The sequence below is a fragment of the Cucurbita moschata genome, unplaced genomic scaffold (assembly GCF_002738365.1).
Source record: "Cucurbita moschata cultivar Rifu unplaced genomic scaffold, Cmos_1.0 Cmo_Scf00145, whole genome shotgun sequence".
Lineage (NCBI taxonomy): Eukaryota > Viridiplantae > Streptophyta > Magnoliopsida > Cucurbitales > Cucurbitaceae > Cucurbita > Cucurbita moschata.
In genome coordinates, this window is record NW_019268661.1 from 69775 (window position 1) to 90686 (window position 20912).

The following is a 20912-nucleotide window of genomic DNA, read 5'->3' on the forward strand; positions in this document are numbered from 1 at the left end:
CTTTCTTCTTTGCCCTTTCGGTAATAGGTTAGTTAAAGCTTGCATCTTCTGTTACTTTTCGGTCGAGCAGCAGCTTGGTTGGCTCCTTCCTTTTCCTTGAAGAAGAAAGATTCATCCTACTGGGTCGGTAGGTAAACGGGATATGATTCTCCTTTCTTTCGCTGTCTATAAACTCCAACTCAACTTTAACTAACCCTGAACCTGTGTGCCGCCCCTCTTTCTTATATTATTCCCCTCGCTTATTTCGTAAAGCGTCAAGAAGAATCAACCTTTCCTTTCTAAAGACTAAGAGGCAAGACTCTCGCTGAGAGATAGTTTACGGTCTTTGACTAAATTCCGGAGTTAGAGCAGCTGCTTTAGCTTTGAAAGACTCAACGTAAAGAAGAGGAGGAGAATGAATGAGCCGTAACAGGAAAGAAAGAATCAGACTCGGATATCCCTTTACTGGGTGTGGAGTAAATTCATTCAATCCCGAATCTTATACTCTAGTTGATTATTCCCTTACCTTCTTGAACAAGTAAAGACTGCAAGACAGATAAGATTCGTGAGACTAAACGCATTGGAGCAAAAATCAAAGAAATTCTATCCACCATAGGGGTCAAAGTTCGTAAGACCTTTTTCACTAATAGCAGCATAGGAAAGAAAAGATTTTGTATCCACCATAGGGGTCAAAGTTCGTAAGACCTTTTTCACTCGGTAAAGCTACTGAAAGAAAAATAATTCTATCCAGCATAGGGGTCAAAGTTCGTAATCAGTTTTTCCCTTAATAGCTGCAGCTGAAATCAAATATTTTCTATCTTTCCCGTGAGATAGATTCATTCTCTTTATTTATTACCTACCTTAATTCCTATACACCTCTGTATTTTTTGTATTCGGTAAAGCTCTGTCTCTTTGTTTGCTTACTCGGTTTGGTTTCACTATTTCTTCTCTTTATCTGCCGTAACCTGACCCTTAGCTTCTTTCTCTGACCCTTTCACTCCTTTCCCTGTCGGTAAAGCGTATTCTTTCTCCTACACCTCTTTATTTATTCTTTCATTGGGTAAAGCAAGGATTAAAGAAAAAGGGAAAGCCGAAAGAAGATGCGTTCTCCTTGACTCGTAACCTATTCTATTGATTGATTGATTCTTGATCCTTCCCCTGCCCCTCTCCCCCTCGGTCGAGCTGTTTCACCCCTCTACAACAAGTCAAGACTCCTTATGCATTCTCCTCAATTCCTTGCAGCTCAATCACCTATCCTGACAAGTGAAATCAGGGAGGGTAGAGTCAATTCATATTCACTACTGAACCTACACCTGAACTTGCCAGTCGAGTCAATTCCTATTCAATCCTGTAAACTCCTTACAGTCTCGCTGCTTCTTCCTTCCCTTCCTCTCAGATAGATGATTTTCTGACTCTCATCCAGGTAAGTAATTAGTTTGCCATTAGAGAGAGTGAGTTTTTCTTTCATTTGATTCTGATTCCACTTCTACTTCTATCTTCACTACCTTTTTGTTCTTCCTTCTTTCATATATATGACTGTAACAACTTATTCTAAGCCAAGCGGGAATGGCCTCTGTCTTCGTCTTCTTCCTTTCCCTCTTCTCTACACCCTTAGAAGTCAGAAAAAGGGTCAGTGGTTAGCACGAGAGCTCCGTAATCTATTCTATTGGTCTCACTGCTGAGCTCCGTAACCTATTTACCTCGTTCAAGCAAGAAGGTTCAGTCTCATAATTGCTTTAGAGTGAAAGCAAGAAGGGAGAGGGCGGGCGGAGGAGGAGAATATGCTTTCCCTTGTGTTTGAAAAGAGCTACTGAACTTGCCAGTCGAGTCAATGAATGAAATCCTTTACGGGAAAGAAAAGAAAATGAATTGATGGAAGAAGAAAATGAAAGATTAATTATCATCAGCCTTTATTCCCTTCTCTGATGGAACTGTAAAGACTATCGATTCCTTCTCCTTCTGAACGAACCAACCAGATTGAACGAGGTCTCTTTGAACAAGGTCTCTTCTCTTTGCTCCTTAACCTTATACTCTTTCTTCTTTAACTGATCTTTCTCCTTGTGTTCCTATTCAATCCTTTTCCCAAACTGGGCTTAACTCATGAACCTTTCCTTCTTTCCCTCGGTAAATAGAATAGGTGTTGAACTGGGTGTCGGTGTCTTCTCTGTTCTTTCCTTCACCTTCAAAGACTGTAAACGAATCAAAGCTTCACACAATTCCATTCCCTGAGCTACTTCTGGCCCCGATATTCCCTATTGGCCATTTCAGTCGGTAAAGCAATTCCATTAATGATCCTTTATTACAGTCTCACAATTCCATTTCCTTCCCCGAGAGCTACTGACTGAGGACCCTATTCAAACAATGAATTCAATCCTCAAGAAGAAGAAATTCGACTTAACTGTAAGGAAAGACGAAAGAAGAAGAAATGAGAGTGAACAGGAAGGAAAGAAGAAATGAGAGTGAACTGTAAGTCAATCCTCATTCTTCCTTCTATCTCCCCCTTATTTTTAGGGATAAAAGGGAGGTCTTTAGGGCAGAGGTAATTAGGAAGTCAATCCTATCGAAGAATCAATGATCGTTAACTGTCAGTCAATCCTCATTCTTCCTTCTTGATCTTGATCTTCTCCTTCTTTCACTCTTTCACTCGGTCTCGCTCCTTCACCCCTCTCCAACAACTATCAGCTTCTCTCCTTCATCACCAGATGGAGCTGTAAAGACTGAAGCAAGACAAGATTCATTCTCCCTTACAGTCAGTCTCGCTACTTACTCCTATTAATTATCATGAACCTCGTAAACAAGACAAGGGTTTAACTATCTCTTTATAAGTCTGGTTTAAGGAAAGATTTGAGAGACAGAAGAGAAAGTCAAGCCGAAAGAAGAATGAGAGTTTATTACGAACTCCTTTTCGTATTTCTTCACGAGGTAAAGCCTATTCAATGAATTGACTCTACGATAGATATTACCTGACCTGATATAGTCTCGTAAATGAATGAAATGAAAGAGAAACTTATGAACAGGAAGTCAAGATGAAACGGAACTCCGGAACCTGACCCTGCCCCTCTCCCTTCGGTCTCGCCCTTTGGCCGAGCTCTTTTCACCCCTCGGCGTCGCTTACCTCCTTTGAACAAGGTAAAACATTGTCTTTTCTTTCACTCCTTTGATTCTGCTTGAATGAAAAGACTCAACAAATTCAATCAAGATCAGCTAATTTCCTATTTATGAACTGTAAACAAGAGTTGAACTCCTTCCCCCTCACCTACCTCTCCAACTATCATCTTATCTCCGTAACCTGTCCTTTACAGTCGAGTAAAGAAAAGACAAACTCCCGGGTAAGAAAGCTGCTTGGCTCAATCACCTGTCAGTTGAACAACTCCATTGCCTTTATTTAGAGTTAGTTAGAGTCAGTAAAAGATAAAGAAGATGATCGTAACCCGTTGTTGTCCTCTCCCTGTCTCATTGCTTCGCTCCGTAACCTTCTACTCTATTTCCTTCTTCCGTTATTGTTCTGTTATTCTTGCTTTCAGGAACAGTAAACAAAGACTGAAGTGAAGATGCATTATACTGGTTGAAGGCGGGAAAGACTATTCTTTCTCTTTTCTCCTTTCTTTCAGAGTCAACTCCTGAACAGGAAGTCAAGACGTAACAAGAAGGAAAGACTGGTTGGGGCTCCTTGGGAGGAAGAATCTACATCGATCACAATGCGAGCAACAAGGTAAGGTAATTGTTGGTGTTTGAAGGGGGAATCCAATGAAAGATGAATAAGACCTCACTCCTCTCCTTTCCGGTCTCTAAGCTTTCGCTCCTTTTACCGAGAATAAGATGAAAGAGAAGACAGACCCGTAAGTCAAGCCGAAAGAAGAATTCTCCGTAACCTTTCCATGAGAGGAAATTCATTAGCAGTAGCAGCGGACTAAACTTTTTATTCGTTATCCTTCACTCAATCACCTTCTTTGTACTGTGTACTGTAAGAAAAGAGATTCATTCTTAACTACTGAAGGAACCTGATTGAAGAAGTTTACAGTGTTTTAAGGGAGAAGATCAAGGAAAGACTGAACTACTGAACCTGAAGCTATTTATTCTGGAACTGTAAGTGACCAAAGAGTAAAGTGAAACCCTCTCCTTTGTCGAGCTGCTGCGCTCCTTCCTTCACCTATTGATTATTCAAAGACTGATCTTTCTCCTTTCTTTCTTGCTTGAACTCGGTAAATAGGCTTGCTTCTCTCCCATCCCGAACCTTTTCCTTATGGTCTCATTGCTTCTCTCCGTAACCTAATACTCTCTTAATATTTATACCTATTCGCTCATTCACCTATCAGTAAAGCAATTCAATCTACTGAACCTGACGAGTAGAGTTAATTCATTAGCAGCTTATCGAGAGCAGCTTGTCGAGCTACTTACTCCTTTACCTAAACCTATACAGTCGAGTCAATTCAATCTGGAACCATAATCTGATTTCAACTCCTTTATTTACAGTGAATAAATAGAAAAAGACTAGAAACAGGAGCTGCATGAGAAGACCCTATGTTTGAAATGGAATTGTTCAACCAACAGCTGAATGGAAAACCGAAACTAAAGAGGAATTATCTATCCTTCCTCTCCAACTCGCCTTCTTCCTGATCCGGGCGGGGAACCTACCTTTACAGAATCTAATGTAAAGATGAATGATCCCACCCACTCCTCTCCTTTACAGTCTTTGTTTGAATCAATGAATTAGCAGTAGCAGCTTTGAAAGACTAAACTCAAGACTCATTATCCTGAACTACTGAACCTGACCTTCGTAAACAAATCTGTACTCCTTATGAATGAGACTCAACAAGATTCTCCTTTTCCTATTACTGATTGAACGATTTATTTACTATTCTTTCAGAAGGTAAAGCATATTCTTTTTCTTTCTCCTGAGCTACTGTCCCTGATGGAACTCTTGAACTCGGGAAAGCTATTTGCTTGAAGAACCTTTACAGTCTCTTGTTCTAGTAAAGAAAGAACACTAGGAGTTCAGTCGAATTGAAAGCACGAAAGACGGATGCATGCCTTGCCTCATTATCCATTCCCGATACCCCCTTACCTTTATTATATTATTACAGACAACTCTTTATCCTTTCTTTTCTTTATTACAGACAGCTCTTTCCACAGACAGACAGCTCTATTACAGACAGCTCTTTCCCCTACCGCTCTTCCCCCTTTAACTCTTTCTCACCTTTCCTTCCCTCTGAGCTCCGTAACCTTGACTTTACAGTCGGGTAAGATAGAACAGTCAGTCAAGACTGAACCTCATCAAACCTTTTCCCTTCTTTCACAGTAAACTCCTTCCCTCAACCTGCCCCCCTCTCCAACTAGCAGCTTCTTTCTCTAAGGAACGGAACAGTGCACCAACCCACTCTACTTACGGCACAACAGATTCCCTGAAACTAATAGAGTGGCTTCCTTCGCTCCTTTTCCCTATTTATTCACTGCTGTAAACTAACTAAGACTCTCAACTCCTTATTCTATAGACAGATGGAACTCGTAAACTACCAGCTTCTCTCCTACACCGGAACCGATAGGACCTGAACTTGATTGACAGTTAGTTAAAGAATCAAGGGAGAATCAGAATCAGATATTTTTTTACATGAGGAGAGTCCCCATTCAGATTCAATCCTGTAAACGAAGAAACTAAATGAGCTTCTCTTTCACCTGAGCCTTCAAACACTCTTTTACATAGGTAGGGCGCATTTGCTTTTCTTACTCAAAGAATGAATTTACTCGACTGACTGTAAACACTCCTTATTCAATTACTGAGAGTGAACTTCGTCACCTTTGAAGTCAGAAAAAGAGGTCAGTGCAGTGGTTGACACTTTCGCTCCGTCACCTATACTGTCTCATTGCTTCTCTCCTTCCCTTATGTATTCTTATTCTTTAACTGATCTTGCTTGATCCTTGAACTGTAAAGACTATCGATTCATTCTACTTAACTACTGAACCTGATTCCTACTTAACTAGACCTGAACCAGATTAAACTGATCTTTCTCCTTATTACCATCTGTTATTGTGTTATTCTTTCACTATGTTTACGGTCTGCTCCTTGCCTTGATTCCTTCTTTCTCTCCTCAACCCATTATTGATTGATTCTTTCTCTCTCCTTCAACTGATTTAAGTGATTCAGCTATCGGTGTCTTCTCTCTTCTTTCCCTAAACTGTAAAGAGGGAATCTTAGCTCAAAGACTGATCTTTCTCCTGAAACTGATTGAATGAGGTTCTCTTTGCTCCTTCACCTCTCGCTTGCTTCCTCGAACCGTAAACAAGGGATGAACTATTTTCTTTCTTTTACCTCCTTTCTTTAACTGTCAAAGATCAATACTCAACCTTCAACCTTTTCCTGGGCCGGCTTCTCTCCTCAAACCTATTTATTCGCTGTAACCTCATTCACCTTCTTACTTGAACAAGGTAAAGTCAAGCAGCTGCTTCATTGACTCTCTCTCCCCGATTGACCAAGGTAAACAGAAGGATTCCTCTTTCACTCGGGCTGAACTATTCGATCACTCTACTCTATCTGAGTCTTCTTCCTTCATCTATCCCCTTCAGTGATTGGTTTGTTATTCTCAGTGATTGTGAGTTATTCCTTCTGGAACTGTAAACAAAGAGTCGAGATGAATCAGACTCTCCCTTAAACCTTCACCCTCTTTCACTACTACTGAATGAGACAGATTGAACTCAAAGACTAGGTAAAGCATATGGGCTCTTTTCTTGAGCGAGGTAAACTTCTCTCCTTCTGCTCGGCTTCTTGACTACTTCTCAAATACGTAAACAGCTCATTCCATATATTCTTCAACAGGTGGAGTTGTTGACACGAGACTCTCCAACTCGGGTCTCACTATTCTTTCCTTTGATTCTGATTGAACTACTACTAAATGAGCCAGATTGAACTCAATCACTATTCTTCAACAAGGTAAAGCATATTCAGCTATTTATTCTGGAACTGTAAACACAGACGAAACGAAAGAGTTGTAGAACTGAACTCATTCACCTATTCTATTGGTCGGTCTCACTGCTGCGCTCAATCACCGGAACACAAAGATAAGAGGAAATGAAAGCGAGAAAACAAACAAACTAACTAGTACTATTCATGAACCTTTGACAGTCAGTATTACCTTATTTATGGAGGTAAACTCGAGGTCTGACTGCTTATACCCTTTACTCTGCATTCTCCCTCCTTCACTGGCATATTCTATTCAATCCTTCTTTCACCTATTTCTTCTTGGTAAACTGATTCACTATTCGATCACTCTGTCTTCGTCTTCGCTACTCTTCTTTAATACTCTCTTCCCTTATTGAAGTAAGGAGGTAAACTCGGTCTCTTCTCTTTGCTTTGATTCCACGCTTGAAAGACTCTTCTCAAGAAAGATTTGCTGTGAGAGTCACCCTGCATGGGACTGATTGAACTCAGTAATGAGGAAGTCAAGAGATGAATGAGACTGAACGAACCGCTATGACCTTTTTACAGTTCAAGAAAGAAGGGAGAGGAAAAAGACTGAACCTAGCCTTTCTTTACACTGTTCGTCAAGGGATATTAAATGAAGACGCTGCTGCTTTGAAAGACTCAAGGAAAGAGTTGTAGAAGGATGAATGATGTAACTCCTTTTCCTTTACTATAAGAAGAATCAGGCTATTGTATTGGCTGCATCTTTCGTACAGTCTCGTCGAGCTACTTACTTCCCCTGAACCAGAAACAAACCTTTACAGAACCCGAATAAAAGAAAAGGAAAGAGAAGCGACCCATATGACCTTCCCTGATTTCAGGGGTTTACAGTGAAAGAATGAATTGATTGAAGACAAGATGAGACTAAACGAACCAATATTCCATTGCCTGTCCCTGATTGAACTACTGAACCGATATTCCCTATTTTGTCTTTCATGGAACTCTTTTACTCTCTGGTAAACCCGAAAGAGAAATTCTCCCGAGCTACTGTCCCTGGTTGAACTACTACTGAATGAACCTTCTTTACTTTGTCTTCCACTCGGTAAATAGACTAATTAATTTACCCTCCTCTCCCGGAACTGTAAACAAACACTAAACTCTCGATTCATTCTCCGTAACCTATTGATGGATTCTTTCTTCTGATGGATTCTTTCCCTCTGTAAATAGGTGTTTTCCTCTTCTGTCCTGTCCTTTGTCTCGTCGAGCTACTTACTCCTGAACCTTCCTGACGAGAATGAAAGAAGGGAGACTCAATTCCTTGCATCGACTGAACCAGAACCTGATTGAACTGATCTTTCTCCTGAAACGTAAAGGGAAGACGTCAGATGAATGAGAGTGAACTTGTTCCTATTCTTGATTTTCAAAAGATGAATGAGACTACTTACTTAACCGATATGACCTTCAAAGACTCTTTTACTCCCCTGTAACCTCGGGTTGAACTATTTGATGGTCTCTTCTCTTTCTGCTTATGAATCAAGTAAAGACTAAACATTAATGAGAAAGAACTCCATTGCCTATCGGGAGAGTGGCTTCGTTCAATCACCTGTCGGTCTCAGAATTCCTTCCATTGCCTGAACCTCTACAACTATCTATCTATCAGTCTGCTTCACTGAATCACTTGTCCCTGATTGAAGAACTCTTTCACACTCGGTCTCGCTATTTGAGGAACCTTTCTTTACAGTCTCTCATAGTGTTTAGAATCAAGAGAACTTAACTGCTCCGGAACCAGCCCCTGCCCCTATTCTTTATGGCAAACCCCTAATACTAATAAAGGAAAAGAGAATTGATTGCTTGAAGAATCCAATGAAAGATTCATTCACCTTCCTCTGTCTTCGTCTTAGCTCCTGGACTAGATATTACTTCTTCACTTTCTTTAACTGTAAACTCCTGTCCTTTCCAGTCGAGCTACTTCGCTCCTTAGCAGCTTTGGAATGAAAGCCGAAACCGACACGACACCCTCTCCCTTTGTTCTCGCTGTTTCACTCCTCTACCTTTACTTACCTTTATTTACTGTCTCGCTCTTTCACTCCTACACCTACTTATTAATGATGATCCGGAAGAGTCAGTCAAGAAAGAGAAGCTAGCTCATGAACCTGATTGAACTGATCTTGATCCTCTTTACTCAATCACCTTTGTTTTCCTGACGATATTACCTGAGCTACTTCCTGACCCGATATGACCTTTATTCCAGAATCAGAATCAGATATTTCTTTCTTTCTCCTTCCGCTTTTCCTCTACTCTATTCCCTTCCCGGATTGAAGAGTAAACGCATTCACCTTCTTTCACCTCTTTCTTCTTTTTCTATTGGTGCCGGAACTAGTTTTCAGGCCATTTGCTCTCGATGAAAGGCCAGAAGTGGAAGTGATAGATGTAGTTATCTTTCTTTGTTTTCTGTCTGTCAATACATTGCTTCTTTCTTTTCTGGCCCTGGGGAGCTTATACCTAATCTACCCGGGAGTCCTATTTCTTCTTCCTTCTGTCGACGAGATAGTTCCAATTGTTGTAGTCTCTCTTTCTTCCCTAGTACATAATTTCTGGGAGGGATAGAGTCTGTATTTGTATTGACTATAGGCATTGACTAAATAAGCTAAGCTATACTGTCAAATAAGAAGGCGCGTATAACGAACCAAAGAAGCCTTGCAATCTAAGAGCTTTCCATGGGGATTGAGTGTTGTAAAACCCTAGGAAGATTCCCATGCAGTCTGACGGGCTGAATACTAGATGGAAAGGCTTCCTTTTATATCAAACTCATTGTACCAGCTTTCAAATGCTATAAGGTATAAATGGTTTTAATGGCACCCCTCCATTGCCCTTCTGCTAACGTTGAGGATTCCTCCCCTTTCCTTTCATGGAGACTTTGTTTTTGGGGACCCGGACCATCATTCTTTGTTTGAGTTATCTACTCCCTTCTCTCTCTGAAGAATCAACATAGAAAAATCATTCCACTGAGGGGGCTTGAGGTAGTCTTATAAAATGAGGGTACCACTTTCTATTTAATAATGAAAATGTGAATAGAGAATGAACCATACATATTCTTGGAAGATCAGACAGAGCCTTGAGCCTGAAAAGGGGTTACACTAAATTGTTCTCTGATATGCTTTCTAGGAACTCTCAGTCTGAGAACAACCCTTTTTTTCTTTGGTGAGTAAAGGCAAGCGGAACAAGACTTTGTTGAAGCACCATACTAACATACTCTCCCTTGGGTGTGCATGCTACCCGCATAGCTGAAGATTAGGTCTGATACGAGAGAGAAAAAGCATGTAGAAGTTGCCTGACTCACTTAGTTAGGTGTAATTGCCGGAATCGTCTCAGAACACCCATTATTAGAAGTGTACATCCCTTGTCTCTGAACGAAGGGGGATTGGAAACTAAGCTCTCCAAAGAAAGAGGGAATGGAATTGTTCAACCAAGAGGTGAAACCGCTCGACCAAAGGGAGAGGCCCTGTACTAGAAAGAGTTAGAAACCGAAATGGGCCAACCACATCCTACACGTAAGACTGAAAGAGTGAAGTCAAGCTAGACTAGATCTTACCCTCTTTACCTATTGTAATCCGAACGTACATGGTTTGTTTACATCCCGGTTTTCCAGTTCTAGTAGCCCTCATAACCATAACCCCATGGATTTTGAAGCACTCCACCACGAATAAGACCTAATCAATCCTTTTTCTGACTTTTCGATCATGATGTGAAAGTGAAACTTGTCATGTGGTCCTCATTTTCTAAGGAACTCTCTCAATCACAAGCAGTGAATAGAATTCCAGGCCTCATCATCATCCTTTCTATGTGAAGAGATGTTAGAGAACTTTGTTGAAGCGTCAAGTCGTAGATTGTTTACCCAAGAATCAGTTCATTCCATTTCCAGATAAATGTAGCCTTGACCTAAGAATGATATGAGTGAGTTAAGGAACTTCTTTAAAACTAACTATTGCTATTGGTAACAAAGAGTCTTTAGGCCCTGACTCTGCTTATCTCTCTAGATGCTTGCTGCATTACCGGTCTTAAGACTTGACTTTTTTGACAAAAGCGGGTAACCTGGTAATAGTAATAAAAGAAGAAGATGCTCTGTTTTCACGAATCCAACTGAGATAGTGGCAAGATCATGACTATTTAAGCCAATGAGATTATTAGCTCAGACACTATTCTATTCATAGTTGTTGATCTATAGGGATAGGGTAATTAGCCTAAACATGGGATGTCTGACTGATTGACAGAAGTAAGTAGGCAAGTCTGGGACTTTCGAATAAGAACTTCTTTCTCAACTCCCGGTTGTACGGATTGGATTCGCCAGATGCTTAGACTCGGTCTTCAATTAGCTACCATCAAAGCCTCCTTCCTTAGCTTTTGCAGTGCTTCGCAGCAGTCATATTGAAATATAGGCTTGTGAGATCTCCCACGCTGACTCTTGCTCTAGCACTATAACTAGCACGCTGACTAGAGCTTATTTAGGATTCCCTGACCCTCTTGATTTAGATTTTTACGTGGGACTTTCAAAAAGAGAACCCGGCTGACAGACTGTATTACCTTATCGGAACAAAAACATGAGAGGAAATTCAATCAATAAGCTCTCCTTCCTGAACAGTAAACAAAGAAAGACTATTCTGGAAACACTCGGGAAACCTTTGTCTGTATGGTCTCATTGCTGAGCTCACTCATTCGCCTACGCTATTCTTGTCTGTCTCATTGCTTCACTCCTCTCACTACTGAACCAGACCTAACCTTTTCTTCTACTCTATTTATTACCGGATGTAAACTCGGGAAAGCTCCTTCTCACTGATTCCCCTATTCATTGTTGGAAGGAAAGAGGAAACAAGAAGAAATGAAGACGCTGCTTTTCCAGCCGAAAGCAAGAAACCTTCACCTATCCTTTAACTGTTTTCAAGAAAGAGTAAATTAATGAAGACGCTACTAAACCTGGAACCCTGACGAGAAAGAAGAAGAATCAGATATTCTATTCCTTTACAGGGGAGGAAATGAATGAAAGAAAGATCAGCTCCGGAACTCAATCACCTGTCCCCGCGGTTCCTTGTCTCACTGCTGGCTTCTTTCCGATTCCTTCTTAACTGCTCCCTCCGGAAGAGTAAGGAAAGCCGAAAGAAGAATAAATTCAGACGCTATTGTTGAACCCGAACCTCTATTGCCGGAACCTTATACTCAATCACTTTTATTGACTAGAGAGTCAATGAAGACGCTTAACTCCTTTACAGAGAAAGAAGAAATGAAGCAAGACAAGCTTACTTACTTAATGAGAGTGAACCTATCTTTACAGTTCAAGAAGAAATGAAGGGAGAAGAAGAATGAGCTACTGAACGATCAAACACTCTTTCACTCGTTAAAAGCCAAAGAGAAAGGGGAAAGAACACCCGGACTGTCTACTCTACTCTTCTCTTATGTGTGTGGCCATGGGCTTTCCCTTCTGTAAAGTCTATAAGAATTCTATATAAGGATCAAGTCTGGGCTAAGCACCTTTGGGTCCCCCTCTTAGTTCAATTTCGCTCGAAAGAAATGGTAATCTGTCTGTCTTCCCTTCATTTTTCATTCACTTATATTCTCTTCTTCTTCGATTCCTTTCCATTAAGGTAGGTATATATAGACTAAATCGGAATTCATCATTAGATATGAAGAAAACCAACCACTTATAGGACAGCGATAACGTCCATATGAAAGGCTACGTATGAGTTTATCAACGATAGGTATTACTTTCATTCAATACGTATCTTTTCTTTTCGTTACACTCATTCAGTCTCACTGCAAGAGCTCGTTCGCCTCTCCAACTCTGTCTCAGAATTCCATTGCCTCGAAAGGAAGCCAACGCTAATTTCCATGTTTGTTTAGAGTGAAACACTAGAAAGAATGAAAATCTAGACCAGTAGTACTAGCGAGGGAGAGACCACTGATAATTCACCAATGGGGACTATGAAAAGAAAAGCTGTTTAGCGCCTTTTTTCAAACCCCCTATCGAAAGTGTCCATTAAGACAATATTGAATAAGACCCTGAAACCCTTAAGACAAAGTCAATCTCAGCACAAGAGCCTCAACCAGTCATACAACTTTTGTTAGGCGAAATTATGGAAGATAGGTACGAAGCAAGGGATGTAAGCTAGCCTTGCTCTTAGCTCTTACGATAGGTAGTACCTTACTCGCTTACTATAAGTTTCATGTTCCTGGATTGATCGAATGTAGTGCACATCTTGGTGAAATTGGCTTGGTGTTCAGTGTGGGCTGTCTCCCCTATCAAAAAATAGTCAGAGTAAAGAGAAGGAAAGGGGGTGGAGGAATTGGTCGACTCATCAGGCTCACCGGTGAGGAGAAGACGAAACTCTCCATTTTACCCGGCATGATAAGCCCCGTCACCTCTCTGTCTCCAGCCATCATTCTATTCTTAGATAATCCAAGCAGCAGTTCCACCAACAACTAGCATCTATTAGTTAAGGTTAAGTGGTTGGGGTACGGTACGCGGAAGCATGGTTAAGGTTAAGGTTAATTGATCCTGATCTAGTTTTCTCAAGACCAAGAGCATTCCTACCTACGGGATTTAGATTAAGAACAACCAATGGTGGAGGCAGTTGATCTTAATCAGCTAATTCAGTGAAAGGAAGGAAAAGATGTGGAGGCTAATATGATGGCACAATCCTGGAAAGCAAAGACAAGCCAATATGGACAGCGGTAACGGGAGTTCGAGTAAAAGGCTGGCTTGTAGTACGAAGGTAGGAGTAGTNCGGTAACGGGAGTTCGAGTAAAAGGCTGGCTTGTAGTACGAAGGTAGGAGTAGGAGAGGCGGGTAAGGAAGGAAGGAGTTCTTTCTTTTTTTCTTTTTAGAGTAGGAAGGCAAAGTAGCTGAATCATCTGCAAGCTGGACACTGACTAAGAGCAATGCTCGGAAATCATAAACTGGGAAAGCATGAACTAAATTCAAGCTTGCTTGGCATGAAGTACGCATTCAGTTAATGGCATTTAGGTTTGTCATGCTTTGGAATCTAGTTCATAAGTGAGCATGAAGCTTTGGCTCTGTCAGTCATATCTTTCTTATATCCCTCTCGAGACAAAGAGTAAAAGAATATAAGGGGGGTGGAAGTTGACTATTCCCAACAGGCGAATTTGTGTGGATCTATTATAGCAAAGAGGTTCAGTATGCAAAAAACTTGGGTTACAAGGTTGGAGATTCTGATTTGAAAAGTGTTCTAGTCCTTTTCTCAAAATGTATCTCATCACTGCAAGTAGACAAAAATCTAATCAATCTAAGAAGAAAGGTGCCAAAGCTATGTCTTATATATAATTCTTCTTCTTATGAACGCACTATACTATATGGGAGATTGATGGATTAGGTATTAATCCAGAAAGTAGAGTAACTAAGATAAGATATAGGCACTATAGAGAGATTTGCGGAATTGCTAAAGAGTCAATCTTTCTGCGATATTAAGAATCTGGGTGATCATTACTTTTGACTTATAAGATAAAGACTGATGATGTTAACGACATTGACTGGAATCCCCCTACCTAGAATTAGCTGTTCAAATGTCGGCTGCTATTATAGCTTATTCATATGTAGAAGTCCATTTTCAGAGAAAACTCTTACTGAATACTATTACTATACTGATTCAGCTGTTCCAGTAAGTCCAATACCAGAAGAAGAGCTTTCATCGACTGAATTGGGAAAATGAAAGAGAGTCTAAAGTAGATACTGGTTACTTCTTAGCACCTAAATCCTATCTATTAGTGACTCAAAATGATGATATACTTCTACTTAAACACAAAGGTCCAGCTAAAGACTTAGTAAGCGGGGTGAGTGGTATCAATCAAAATACAATGAACCCAACCAGAGTGAAGTAATTCGACATAGGCGTAATTTCTTTGTTGATAGAAAAAAAGCAAATTAGTTTGAAAAAAGATATGAATATCAATCTTGGAATCAAAATGTTAGGATCGATATCAATCGTTAGCTCTGATACCAGTTTTTAGGATCGCACAACAATGCACACACTCGATCTAGATGAACACAAAGAAAAGGATAGAGAAAATTGCAAGGAGAACTCTGGCTAAAAGAATTTCTTTGTATTGATGACTTCACGTATGTACAAAGAGAATTACAGAGAAAAGTACATTTTCAAAGCTCTACCGGACCAGATATATATATGGTATAGTTTACTATATATAGCTTTACCAGATTTAGCCATCTACTATATATAACTATTTACCATATATAGCTTTACCATATATAGCTTTACTATATATAGCTTACCAAATATAGCTTTACCGGATATAACCGTTGACCAAGCTATAAATAAGTATCAGGCTCCATAGCCTAACACAAAATAGATAGAAAAAGAGATCCAGTCTATGATCAGAATCAGATTGTTGTTAATACTCAAGCTCAATCAAGAAATAACAGACTTATGTGGGTGGGTCCTAATTAACAAACTAAAATAGGTAGGATGAACTGAAAGAAAAAGAAGATAGAGACGAAAAGACAATTCCGACTCCCCACAGTATAAATTCTATAAACTAAAACGTAATAGGAATAATCAGAATAATAGAAGAAGAACCAATAAAAGGTGACTACTAATATTAGATTAGATACCTAATACAAAATACAGAGAAAACATGTATCAAATTGCTTGATTTTGCTTTCTATTTTATATAATATTAATATGAGACAAACGCTTTATTCTAGTCGGGGGAAGGATTCCTCCATTAGATCTTGCCGGAAGAAGGAGGAGATTTCTTTGCCCTTGACAAATAATCTTTACTACCTTTGAGAGCGGGCCCCTGAACAAATGTGCAGCAAATGATTTCGCTGCAGTTACTCCTCCACTTACTTCTTCTTGGCATCAAAGAAAGCTGCCCTTTATTCCTTGCATCAACAAGGCAATCCCGCATAAAGAAAGGCTACTGACTTGGCTGATTCAACAAGGAGGGAGGCATCCATTCAAACTGCTCCCATTCCTATGTTGACACAAAGAAAAAGGAAGGAGGGGGCTTTCTTTCTATCGATTACTTTGAATAATCATAAAGGCTTACTAAACCAGCAAGATATGAGTCATAAAGATCACATCTCCTTGAAGTACAGCGAGGAAACCTTCTCGTTGCTGATCCTGCAAGAACCGCTACCGCCATCGACTCTATCTTAACGTCTATCTTAACGACCGGTAAAAGCAAGCCCTCTTTCTAGGATATGTCACTGCTCGGGGAGGAATTCATTCTTCTCCAAATCACCTCTTCCTTTGTTTCAATTTGAGAAAGAAGTCAATTTATCCAGATTCAAGTTAACCTAATAGTTAATAGTGCAGCGGATTCTCTAAGATAGAAGGAATTTGATTGACATCCCAATGAGAAATGAGAAAGAATAGGATATATATAAAGGATTTAATCCAGTCTCAAGCCAACTTTCTTTACCGGATCTTGAGAGGTCTGCCCGTCCGGTGAGAGAATCCACTTATTTAATCCTTTTCAATAAAACTTCGTTAGAATTATACTGCAGGGATTTGCTCAAAAGCAACTTTCTAGCAGCTTTCCATGCTTATGACACTTCCTATGATTGATTCCTTACTATAGAATAGAAAACAAATATAACATTTTAGTCACTAGATAAATAAGACTTTGAGATTGATCTTTAGTCATATTCATTCATGTTAAAGTCATGGGTTATCCGTTAGTCTTCTTTTCAGAGTATATGCTACCCTGGTATTCCACTATATTAACTCATAGAAAGTGAAGCGTATAGTTAAATTTTGGTAAAAGCGGGGCAACCACATTTCTTTCTTCTTGCTCACTATACCTTGATTGACTATCATGTTTGCAACACTATTGTTGGTATCCGTAGAGCTGGAAGAGAGAACCTGCCTCAGATCTACTCTTTTTTTGAGGAACTTAGTAAACGGACCTATAAACAAAATTCGGTAGAACTACATTTGGGTCTGATACCAATACTATTTCCATCATTACTATAACCAACCTTAGAAGATCTCATTTTTGATCTTGAGTAGGTTATGTAGGCACTCGGCCCTACTCGGGGATAGCAATTGGAAATGGCGGGCTCGACCTTTGACCAAAAATCAAATTAATGAATGAAACAGCTGATGGCGGCGGCTAGAAGGGATTGCTATACCAGCGCAGCCAGACCAGATTCTATAATGAATTGAATATAGAAAAGCTAACGAACTTAAGGAAGAAGAGCCAGTTAATGCAGAAATTTCCTTAAGGATCGCAGTGTAATAGCGACTAGCGGACCCACCCCCCCGCAGTCAAAATCATTATCCCTTGGAATTTCCATCTTTGAGTTCTTCTGGAAGACCTCAAGTCACGGCTTCCCACCCACCCAGTCTTAGTGGAATCGCTAAAGTATTAAAAGAGCTAGTCAAAGAGCTAGTCAATTAGTTCAGTCTTATTATTCCGGCAGTCACTTAGTGCGTCTTCCTTTTAATCAATGGAAAATACAAGACAATAAAAAACATGGTTCTATTATGTTCATCTTACACCGATGAAAGTCAAATCAAATAGAAAAGAAGATTATTCTCAAAATGAGCTTAATCAGCGGACTTCCCAGCGCCAACAGGAGCCTACAAATTCAAGATCTATTATTCCTAATAATCTGACTCTTAGTTCGTTAGGGGTCAAAATGAGAGGCCATCATAACAAGCCTATGATGAGGAGTAAAGTCTTCTCTACTCATACCCTTCCTGGAACTGATAGCATCTCCCTCCCCTCTGAATGAATTGCTGCTGGATTTGAGACCGGCACGAGTTGGTCATACAAGTTGCTCAGCTAAGCCCTTCACAGGTGATGCATCAACATCTTATAGTCAATCTCATTCCACAATTCCTTCCTCCATTATTCTTAGGATATCTTTTTTGGGACCAAATCCCTCTCTCAGAGATAGGTAGAAGTTTTCATAATATCTATGAAATGATAGATTTGTTAAATATTAGATCTACGCCTATGTAGAAGATAATCGTGTGTCAGAAGAATTCTTTGATGCGCCTGAGTAATTATCTTCAAGTGAAAAGGCATCATTGGTAGGCGGACAAGCGAGCATTCCTGTGGCATTGGGAATAGGTAATCGCAGTGAATCGGGCAATTCGTTAAAGGATATCCGTATAATGACTACCTTTTCTGAAACCATACCGCTCCTCTCCCTCTTGGTCTCGTGGCTTTCGCTCCTCTCCCTCTTGGTCTCGTGGCTTTCGCTCCTCATTTTGATTCTGGTCTGGTAAAGGGTGGGAATCAGTCCACGAATGAGTTCCTTCTTTAAAATCTCTCCGGTTTACACCAAGGCATAGTAGCTTGTTTATGTCTGATTAACCTCAAGGCGCCTTTTAAAGAAAACAGGGCGATCACGCACGCATCCATATAACTCTGTCTTCTTGCTCACTGCTCAAGGGCCTTATGGCTCTGATACACTCCCCCATTTCTTGCCGATCTTGATTTGCAACTGCAGGGGGGGGGGGACCATCTGGAATTATGAATTAGAAAGTCGCTACTTTTTCACTTTGACATTTTTGGGAACACACCAGACTCCCCTATGATTCACCATACATACCTTTACACTATAGAACCGATAGGCAGCCAAGAGTCATACCAGAGAGATGTATTGGTTCCATTGCCAACATCATGTATAATAAATATCTCTTATAGCCAACTCTCTCAACACCTGTCAAACTTTCCTACAAACCCAGCTACCATTATTTGGTGGGTTTAATACACCAACAAAATGCTCCTATTTTTTAGAAGCATTCTATGTATATCCTAAATAGCTGCACCAATCAAGCACCTTCTTTTCATTTCAAATAAATAGGTAAAGGGCCAAGCTACATTCCCTTTGAACCATATCAGGACCTGACCATAAGAACCTTCCGCAGATCATCTTATCAATTGTCTTCAAATCAAAACAAAAACCCTGGAGTATGAACACAGTACTCAAGTAAACACTTTTATGCTAAGGAGGGCACCCTGAACCTGTTGTACAGCATATTAGAGGGCTTTTACAGTCCATCTCTATACTCTAGCTTTGATTCTCTCAATTAGAGGCAAACAATCACTAACAACTGAGAGACTGGCAATCCCAGGTACTTCATTGGCATTTTACCTTCATTGAAGCCAATTAGATTTTCAATATTTCACTTTGCAGCATCAGACAGAAAGATCTCCATAGTAGATTGGACTCTTGGATATGCAGTAAGAACAGAAAGATTTTGGAATTCTTTTAAGCATTGATTGACCACAGCAAATCCTTCTCACGAACTAGAAATTTAGCAATCAACTGAGTGGCTTTCGCTCCTCTTGCTATGGTTCGAGCAGCTTTCACTCGTTCGCCTCGTAAACTCGGTCTCGTTGCTTTCGCTCCTTGGTTTATTGTCTATCGACACCTTTTTCTTTTGAATTCATTGATAGAGCTTTTGGAGCAGATGTAAAGCACTAGATTCTTCAACAAGTACCAAGAAGAAATTCATTCACCAGACTCAGAGAAGAAAACAGAACAAAAAGAGTCTTAGCTTAAGCCCAGCCGCCTCCAGGAATTCATCGGGAGGAAGAGCCCCAAGGGCGCCATATTCTAGGAGCCCAAACTATGTGATTGAATAAATCCTCCTACATCTGTTGCGGGTCGAGGACTACGGAACCTTTGACTCTATTACCTGACCGGAACCAAAGCTTAATGAGAGAGTGAGAGTTTACAGTTAAAGAAGAAAAGGAACGACATGAAAGAAAGAAAGACAAGATGAAACAAAAGAAGAATGAGACTGAACAGGAAGGGCTGAAGAAGAAGAAAATGAAACTAGAATTATCCGTCACCTATTTCTTCTTTCAATGAATGAAATCAGGGAGACGAAAGCAAGATTAACGATCCTGAACAGTGTTTGAAGGGAGAGGAAAGCCGAAAGATGAATGGAATGAGAGTTTACAGTCTTTGAATAAATGAAGACGCTACTGAACCGATATGACCTTCTTTCACTCTAAAGCTATTATGTATGATCCGGAACAAGAGAGTCAATGAATGAGCTACTGAACCGTAACCTGATCTTCTCTTTCTCCTTATTAATCAAGTGTTGAAAAGAAAGCCGAAACTCCTACTTCTGGAACTCTGCCGGACCAAGAATTAATTTATTCTATCCTATATAGGGGTCAAACCTTGTCATAGCTTTTTCCCTAACAGCTTCGGCTGAAAGAAAAGAAATTCTATCTAGCATATGGGTAAAACAGTAAAAGGGGTTTTCCCTTAAGGAAAGCAGCTTCAATAAATTATTTTCTATCTAGCATAGGGGTAAAAGTTCGTAAGACCTTTTTCCCTTAATAGCTGAAGCTTAAATCAAATAAATTCTATCTTTCCCGTGTTTTTGGGGTATTTCACTTTTTCTCTTAAGGAAAGCTGCTTCAAGAAAAGAAATTCTATCTTTCCCGTATTTTTGGGTATAAAAGTCTATCTTTACCGTATTTTAGGGCAGAAAATGGATGCTTTACCCTTTTTTCGGGATCAAAGTCTATCTTTCTCGTATTTTAGGGTATAAAAGTGTATCTCTCCCTTATTTTGAGAGAGAAAATCGATGTTTTCCCCTATTTTTCAGGATAAAATGGATGCTTTACCCTATTTTTTGGGATCAAATCTAGGTATTTTGGGCCGAGGTAATTAAGAAGTCAAGACTCTCTCTTCATTCTCCTGTAAACACGACTTATTCATTCAATCCTTCACTTTACAGTCAGTCGGTAAAAGAAAAGAGATGAATTAGACTCAACCGAAAAAGAGCTAGCTACTTCACCTTCACCTATCCTTTCTTTACCTTAGCAGCTTTTCAATCCTCAATGAAAGATTCGACTCAACCTTAAACCTTTAACTGATTGAACCCGGTAAATAGGCTTTGATTCCCTCATTCTCCCTTCAATCAAACACTCTTTCTTCACAAGGTCAAGCTAGCACTAAGAAAAGGTCAGTCTTCTAATCCTTGTGGTCTCATTGCATTGCTCCGCTCCTCACCTCTCCTTTCTTGAACTG

At 40.0% G+C, this 20912-nt stretch overlaps 1 long non-coding RNA gene across 1 annotated transcript; it reads right to left on the bottom strand.

The window, feature by feature from the left end:
* Positions 1-2582: 2582 nt before the first annotated feature.
* LOC111440174 lies at positions 2583-20665 on the bottom strand. The gene is made up of 3 exons (XR_002709912.1): positions 20565-20665; positions 4386-4391; positions 2583-2605 (listed from the first exon to the last, which is right to left on the bottom strand). It is a non-coding gene; the product is annotated as an uncharacterized LOC111440174 (long non-coding RNA).
* Between the last annotated feature and the right edge of the window lie 247 nt (positions 20666-20912).